The sequence below is a fragment of the Sinohyriopsis cumingii genome, chromosome 8 (assembly GCF_028554795.1).
Source record: "Sinohyriopsis cumingii isolate HCF-2022 chromosome 8, ASM2855479v2, whole genome shotgun sequence".
Lineage (NCBI taxonomy): Eukaryota > Metazoa > Mollusca > Bivalvia > Unionida > Unionidae > Sinohyriopsis > Sinohyriopsis cumingii.
In genome coordinates this window covers 105,695,862-105,705,437 of record NC_142968.1, presented here as the reverse complement: position 1 = coordinate 105,705,437, position 9,576 = coordinate 105,695,862, and positions in this window count along the sequence as shown.

The window sequence follows — 9,576 nt, the reverse complement described above, 5'->3', positions numbered from 1 at the left end:
CTCCGTCCAATACACTATATGTTCTAGGAAGCACCGACCTTGGATGACATGAGCCAGTGCTTCCTTCAAACTTCCCACTCTGACAAAAGGCTGGACAATTAATCCTCTCAACTTATTAACTTCTTCTTCTATCATCCCTTCTATAGTAAGTATATCGACATCACCACCACCCTGGCCAAAGCAAACAAAGAAAATGTCCCGACAATGGCCCAGTTCATGTCTCGATGGAAGTAAATCGGCCCTCTCAAATACAGAACTTCCAAGCATGACTGTGACCTGTATTAGTTACTAATGCACATAACATTGCTCAGAACAATACCATTACCTCATTGAACATTCACAATAGTAAGGCTCTATAATAATGAATTCGAGAAGGCGGCACAATGAACAAAAATGTCTGATTAAAATAGGATCTCCACTGTCCTACGCGAAGATCTGACAACGACCGCTTAGGGGTCATGTTAATTTTATCAGCCAATCAGATGAAGTCCTTCTCGTATGAGAGACTGAGCAGAAAATCTGAAGAGCATCAATGCGTACCGAACGATTTTTATTCACTTTCAAGTTTCTGAAAGCTGCATTTCCATTGGCTAATTCAAAGGTCAATTGAATATGACCCCTAAGCGGTCGATCTCACACAGGACAGAGGAGATTTTTATCTGAATCAGATTGATAAAAATGTTCAATTTAACTTCCTTTTTTCAAGGAAAAGCGGAAAAGAAAAAGGTATTACATGAAAACCATATACATTTGCGACAACCAGCCAGCGAATTAGCTTTACTTTATTTTGGAAAATAAAAATATACCGTCGAACAAACTGTCTACAACAAATTAATCAAAGTTACTAGTATATATGCTTTATACACTGCATTCAATAGTCACTCGTTATTGTACATCATAATTGATCATTCTTATTTATATTATCGACATTAGAATGATACCCTGCCAGTGTAAAGGCACGAGCAAAGAAAAGGCTCTTTGAGGGAAATACACGAAAGTAAGAATCTTAGTCTGTGACACTGAGTTTGTATTAACAACAATATATACAGTATCTGCATCTTGTGTTCGAATCCGTTGACTGACATCAGATTTCGTACTGATCTTTACTAGTAAACATGGAAGATAACAGCAAATTATATGCAGACAAAACATATATGATGGTTGCCTGTGATTATATACCTTAAGTCGGATGTTTATCACTGGTGTGGGTTATACCTGTATGGTTTCCGAATGCATTTGCTTGAAATATTTGAGTCTGCGAAGTTCACTTGCGTTCAACTAGGTCAATTCTCTGATATTTTCTCACAATATATTACCATTTCATTGCCCTGTCTCGTGCGTTATTGATCATGCCTTATTTTTCTTGTACTCTCACTCAATCACAACATCGCGTCCAGCCCCGCTATTATGTCACGCTCCTTCTCTCCAGTTCACACTATGATCTCGACAGCTCAACACGATCATATTAGTTCTACAGCTTGCCCTATGATCTCTCCTGTTCACCCTACCATTTCTCCAGCTCACTCTATAATCTCGCCCACGCGCTTTACGCCTACTCCCTTACTCGGTTACTGCCGGTAGATCTCGGTTGCTTTCTCTCAGCGACTGTGAACGATCTGGGTTCCATAATTATGTTTAAACGGTGCATCTTTTTTTTTTCCACACTCAACAAGGTACATGTGAAATTTAATACAGCATGAGAAAAGCAATCATCCTAACGAGATAGTTGGAATTAGCCCACTAAAATCTGCAAGTAGTTTTCACGAATCAGAATGCACAGTAGAAAAACACCAAGATAAAAAATGGCAGAACTTTAAACGGATTGTAGAGGGAATCCTAGCAAAAGCATCAAAAACATAACAATGGAAACATTTACGACGCTGTAAAACGATTTCTGTCTTCGACAAACTACTGGACAAAGGAAGAACTTTTATGAGATTTTCATTTACAACATCAGAAGTAAAAGGAATCGGAAAAAAGTACTGATCCGGATCTGAAACAAATCGAGGAGGAATTGCAAATTAAACCAAACTACACAATCTAGCAAGAGTTATTACATCTGCAAAATGTTCCAGATCTTTTTATTACTTAAATGGCTAGCATAGCTATAAAGTATAAATAATTGACTAGGCATCGTAAAATACTATTGTGTAAGTCTTTGTAACATCACGCTTCTACAAAAACGTGCCCGCAAGCAGCTAGAGCTACAGTCCAAAATGTCTATTAAATGACCATAGTCCAAAATGTCTGTGTATTGTGTTTTTGTATTTTTAACGTAGCTTTAACAATCGTTCAGCCATATCGCTATGATATCTGCAGTGTGGCAGTTTATAGTGATGTCTAGCATTGGGGCATCATGCCGCAGACATTTGGTATGCTGTCCCACCCAGTCACATTATCCTGACACCAGGCCGACCAGTCCACTAAACTCTTAATGCTGGGCGCCGAGAGAGAGAGAGAGAGAGAGAGAGAGAGAGATTCATAAGTAAGTTAGTTTCTTCACGGAATAATAGAAACCACTAGACAATTTCTGACTGCAGTTGTACGATATTTGAGCAGAAAGAAATATCTACTTTCTTTATAAGGATGCAAGACATTTTAATGTGAGTTATATGCCCCCCCCCCCCCCCAAGTACTATTCCTCAGAGAAGACACAAGACCAGGTTTCAGAAACTGAAACAACACAAATACTATTTTCTTACTTTGAGAAAAATGGGGTCATTTTGAGAAAGTGGAGACCACGTGTGATGAGTGGTCAGTTAGCATACAATCATAAATTGTTGTTGCTAAGACGTATAGACAGGAAATTCATAGTCTAGCCCATAAAACTCCTTAAGCTGGTCATTTTAGTGTAAATAAGACTTATCACAAAATCCAGAATCATTTTTATTTGCCAAAAATTAAAAGTGATGTTTATAAGTACCATAGATCTTGCTGTCACACTTGCCAAATAGTAGGAAATCCCAATCAAAAAATATCTAAGGCACATCTGGAACCTATTCCTGCATTTGACTATCTGACAAACCATTTAACAGAAAAATGGCAGACTGTCGGTTCTTTATCTAATACCAAGTCAAGCAACCAATGTTTGTTGACCATAATGTGTGCGTACTCAAGATTTCCATAGTCTATTGCTTTGAAGAATATTAAAGCAAAAACTGTTCTAAAAGTTTAGGCAATGTTTTTAACACTTGTTTGCTCTCCAAATCTGTCCAGCAAATTTTGTATAATTATATCCAACAACTTATGCATGAATTAGACATCCAACAGTTTTATTTTTTCTGCCTACATCCCTGAAAGTCATGGGGCTAGCACAAGACTGTTCGAAAACACTCTCACCTACCCAGGATACATGTATACAATTATATTAAATCAAACCTTAATAAAAGACAGTGATCAGTCGAATCTGCATTGTATAATTATCGAGTAAGATCAGGAGTTTTTTTTTCTCCATGTTGGTAATTATCGCCAAATTAAAGACTCCAAGACTACCCTACGACAGCAAAAGAGTGTCCTAAAACACCCTCAACTACCATGATACATGAAGATAATTAAATAAAATCAAACCAAATAAAAAGACAGTGATCACGAAAATTGTTCCCTCTATAATTATCGAGTAAGATCAGTAGAATTCTTTTCTTCTGTTGTCGATACTTGCTGAATGAAAGAACCTAAGATTGTCCCAAAACATGCTTATCGACCCAGGATACTCGTGTACAATTACAATAACTTAATGAAATATGCTGTTTTGGTGCATTCTCTCTCTCTCTCTCTCTCATCATAGATAATTCACTAAACTACTTTTATATTGCAAAGAGCAGCACACTTGATAAGTCGGAATCATGCGTCACTGCATTCATATTTCAAAAATCCTTTACAGTTTTTTCTTTCTTCTTTAATGTGACAAAGAGCAGCTGAATAATTAGAGCCCAAGGGTGCTATATTTATATTTTAACAATTCTTGTACCAATTTATTATTTTAATTGGTTTGATAATGGTAAGAACTACAATAAAGAAAAGTAAAATTTCATGTAACACTATATTTTGTCTGTGATTATTTCCACTTTTAGAGAGAAAAGTTTTAAAGGATACAAGCCAGTTTCAAAGCTGTTTTTTATTGTTTGAAGTTAGGTTCTGTACATTAACAATGCAAATTAAATATTGGAAAACAATCGTACACTAAATCTAATACTTCTAATCGCAAGTAAACATTTTTATCATGATACGAACATGATTTTCCACAATTTGATTGTTTCGGCTTTTGCGACAAAATGTGTTCCAAAATGAAGATTGTGATAAGAATAATAAAACCTTTAGGAGTGCTTATTTTTTTAATGTCATTTTACCAATAAGCTCTTTTTTAAAAATGTGCTATTAATGTCGCTCCGATATATATATATATATATATATATATATATATATATATATATATATATATATATATATATATATATATATATATATATATTTATTTATTTATTTATTTTGTTTATTTTCGCCGGAATTTATGTACAATAGTAAACGTCTGTGAGATGCGTCAAAATGGGTGACGTACAATACGATCCTTACAACCAGGGGTCGTCTGATGAAAGCTCGCTAAGAGTACGAGGGAATATATCATTGTCATTTCTGATCCTCACTTTGCTAAAGTAACTAATGTTTCCAAAGTAATGAGAGATATCACTAAGAATCAGATTTCTTAAACGGTGAATGTAAATACTTAAGTGCGTCAAAACTGAGATTGAAAAAGATGGACCACCCTGCTGTAGTGTATGCGTTTTAGTTTTCGTAAAGTGCTTTAAATCACTTAGATCTTCGAGGAAGCATATGGTTTCAGAGAATGATTAAAACTTCGTTGCTATCGCACACCTTAAAAAAAAGGGACTTAAAGAGTTGCAATTTTTATCGACATAAAATGAATGTCGTAAAGTTCCGTGGGGAGCATTAATTATTTCTGGTAAAGGAAAATCGTTAGAAATTTAGAGCGCCGTCTGCTGTCACAATGCCAAGCTAATCTCAAGTATGCCATTATGACAACAGATGGCGAAGTTAGTTGGACAGCAAAAACGATACCGATAAAACTTAGTATTTACATTGTTGCAAGGCCAAATCTATTTGAAAACCGCAGTTGTAATGATGTAATTGTAATATGGCAATTTGATAAACAGAACATACAAAACTTGTAATAACTGACAGCGTTTGCCACACGAAAAACTACAGAATAAATTCAGCACTTGGCAAACTGCAAGATACACAAAGAAAGTAGTTCCAAGCACTTGCAAGCAACCAATTACAGCTTGCCTTAATGAAGAACAGAAAATTCATGACTAGAAATAGGGATGTAGCATTAGCAAGCAGTCCATTTACAATAATGCAGAAGGAAAATATCACTTTCTAACTGCCATGAACAATTTGCAAAAATGAAGAATATATAATATACATGGATAAAATTATCAAAGTAGCACTTGCAAGCAGTAATTTTCAATATTGCATCAAGGAAAATTAGAAAATGTATGCATATAATTATGGCGGTAATCCCCTTCCATAGCAAGGGAATGAAGCAAGAAGCTTTGGAGTACAGGCCTTTTAGCGTGATATGGGAGTCCTTGGGATTACATGACCTAGCCGCAGGAAGTTAACCTCCAATGATGGTATAGGACTTACGGTAGTAATTGTATGGAAAAATGGGAACCAGTCTGGATATGTGTGAAGATAAAATGGGTTTGACTGGCCAAGACTGGCTAATAATCAAATACATATTTTAGTAAAAAGAATCGTTTGAGAGCTTATCCTAGTTGTAACCGGAAAGAAAAAAAAGACATTGCATTAAGGTTATTGTTAAAGTTATTTTGTTTTGATTTTTGCCTAATATTCATGAACCCAGTGTTTCCCTTTATCCTCATTTGTGCTTCAGAGACCCCCCAAACTTTTAATTTGACCCCCAGTTTTGATACAAAAGTTTTTTTAAATACTCAGTCTGACCCCCAGTTTTGACACTAAGGAGAGTTTTGACTCTCAGTCTTGCACCCCTAGGGGATACACTGAATGAACCCAGCCCTTATTAGATCCAGGGGGAAATTATTTTAAGGCACATAAGCTTTTCTTACTATAAGTGTGGGACAATGTAAATATTTGCCACACACAAACCAGAAAATTACATCGATCCTCTATTGCAACATGATGCTATTTTCAGCTGACAGCCATGGATCCCTTTTAATAATAAGCAGAACTTATTCAATAATAATAATAATAATAATAACTGAAACAGACAGTCACTGGTTCTTTATATTCTGGTGACGAAAATTAACTCGGCATAAGGGCATACAAGAGGAACCTTAAATCTTTGGCAGGTTTAAAGTGTAAACTTTATGGAAACGAATGGAAGAAATTTTCTTTGCTTAAATACTTAAGGTAGACAATATTTACTTGCGTTATACTTATAAGCAATACTGTTATATGACAATATCTAAATACATACAGTTCTTGTCTTATTTTTATATTTATGGACAAAAAAGAGTTGTCATTAGACAACACATATATGGATGACAAATAATATAAACACAGTTTGATTCAACATGTACAAAATGAAATTCTAGACACAGGAAATGGAACTTCCCTTTACTGGTGTGTAACTACAGATTACATATCAAAGAACAACATCAGAAATATATCTTTGAAGCAACATTTTGTAACTGAACTGTATGTTCAATTACAAAATGTTTGTTCAAAGACATATTTTATTCCCTTATGCAGTGAAATAATCTAAAATCTCGATATATGAAATGAAAGTTTCTGCACAAACAATTTCATTCAACATCTGATGGTAAAATTTACGATATACACATTGAAATTTTAATCACCTCTGTGTAATCCAAAGATTAAAATCTAAAACTTTTGACATAATAAAAAGAACTTTTCAACCACAGCTGTGCAATTCAACAGGTGAAGTGTAAAATGGAAAATGGACCCTACAATCACCGCTCCGTAATTCAACATATAAAATCCAAAAACTCAACATATGAAATATAAGTTTCAATACAGACAATTTAATTAAACGCGTCAAATTGGATTTATTGACAACTGGAACAGACATGTCAACCCAAGAGCTACTTTCTCGTTGGACGAACATTATTTGTCCCTTACAGCGCCTCATACTGACGTAATATGCTCTGAGCTCGGCAAATGGAAGGAACACAATTATACGTTTCGATGAAGGCTTTCAAGAGAATGTACAACGACGATGAGTCATGGACTCTTCACTCAAGGAACTCAGTTGACCCCAGCATATTTCTGGCATAAACCTGTGAGTCAATCGCTTTCAAAGGGACAGGATGGAAAACGAAAATGGACATGCTCTTTACTTTTATAACATCTGAATTAAATTCATAGCCATTTATAGTATCATCGCAATATAAAATATTTTTCAGTAAACAGAATGATGTGCTTAAACATACATTTAAATAGATAGTTTTTGTCTACACCAACAAACACTTAAAAAAAATAAAACACAACTTGTCAACAATTAGTTTCAGTCCCAAGAATGATCACTTGGAATGCTGTGCAGCTTTCTTTGCACATACAATAGCATCTCCATTCCCACTCCAAAAAACTTAAACAAGTACACAACTGGGATTACAGTGGTCCCCATCTTACACGGACAACCCTTCTGCACCTGGAAAGTGGCCCTATAAGATGGGTGGCCTTTCCAGAGGGGGACTATATTTGTGAGATGTGTATGTAGATATAGTAGGAAAGAAAAATATAACTTAAAGCAGCTAATATCTTCATTTAAAAGTAGCATTAATTATTAAAATGTTCTTCTTGTCTTAAAAACACTTATTTCAAGGTAACATAAATTAATAGTTCGAATATAAGGCGTGAAATGTGACTTGGATATTGTTATCATGCCCATTACAAAACCATTCGAAAACGTTATTTAAATCTTGGTACATACATTGTTTCGCATTTAAAGTAATTCTCTTTCCATTTATTCCATTTTCACATTGCTACAGAATATTCTCCATATCTTTTACAATCTTTTTTATTTGTGTCTTCCCAACATAAATTTTTTCGGCAAGTGAACTCTCCCCTTTGTCGTCATGCCGAATAACTTTGACTTTTTCTTCGCAAGTTGTTGTTGTTGAGTTTAATTATAGTGGCGTGCGCACAATTGTGCATGTGCCACTTTTTTCTGACTGCACCGCAGTCTGCTAGTTGTTCCTGGGGAAAGGGATGGTGCCACCTCCCCCAGGCGTTTATGGATTCAAGGAACCCTGATAGTTTGGCCTCAATCTGTGGGTCCATAAAGGTCCCTACAGTTGAATGGTTGGCTGTCATTAGTGGGAAGGAGAGCTCGAGAACGGTCCTGCTTGCTTTACATCGCTGGTTTCTTGTTGCATTTGCCTGGTGTTTCTTGCGATTTTTTTTTTTTTCTTCTTCAAAATGTTCTGAAAGGAGGGGGATGTTCTATGCTGTTTATAGAGGTTCTTAGTAGAAATCATGTATGAAGAGAGATTTTCAAGGTTATTATGGTATTACTAGTCGAGGTGTTTAGGGTGTGTTTCCTACGTTATGTTATTTATAAGTTTTTTGATATTACGTCTTTAAGTTATTTATTAATTAATGTTTTTAGAGATTGAATGTTATTTATACTTTATTTCTTCGTTTACGTGATGACATGTTTACGTTTTATAATGATGTATTCCTTTGTTGCTTATTGTACAGTACTGCAATTTAATTTTGCTGACGGAACTATCGTAAACCAAATGCCTTGTTATAAAGGAATTATTACAAGATATTGGATTTCAACTGTGATATCTTTGAAATTCCTGTCGAAAAGATAACCAGAATTAATTTACACTACAATGCTGTGTGGGTTGGAACTACTCTATCTGTATTTTTTTGCTCCATCAAATTCGTGGTTTAAATTCCATCCCCTTTTTAGTATCGACAGTCCCATTCTTCAGCCAATATTCAAATGTTTTATACCCAGAAACGTCGATAATGCATAGCTGTATTCATGAATGATAGTTTAAATTTAATTATTCCGCCGACACTAAGTCTTCACTAGTCATTTCTGATCTGACTTGTACTGCGTCAATTTGCCCCCCCCCCCCCCCCCCCCGGCTCTGGCTTTAAGACTTCAAGTTCTCGAATGTCAAATTATCAGCAACATAGAATCAAATTATTTAGGTTTATTAAAGCCCATTTTTATGTTAAAGATTTGAAATTATTAAATGGTAGTAAATTCATTACTGATTTACTTATAACGAGTTTACCTTAAAACAAACCCAACTTTACGATGAAGATTTTTTAAATAATTATTAACTTCGTTCTTTTATCACTTGACTGCTCCTTTTAACTCTCAATCTCGCTGCTTTTCTCCACGTTCTTTTTATTTCTATCGATTTATTGTATTTGTCATCGTTTACAAATAACATTGCAGATACCTATTTGTCAATACGTGTGTCATGTGCTGCTTGATGTGACCTTGGAAGACCACGGATTAGTTGGGATACATTTTGTATTCATTCTTATTGCCACTTTTTTATATGTTTGACCGCTCCGGTGGCCTGG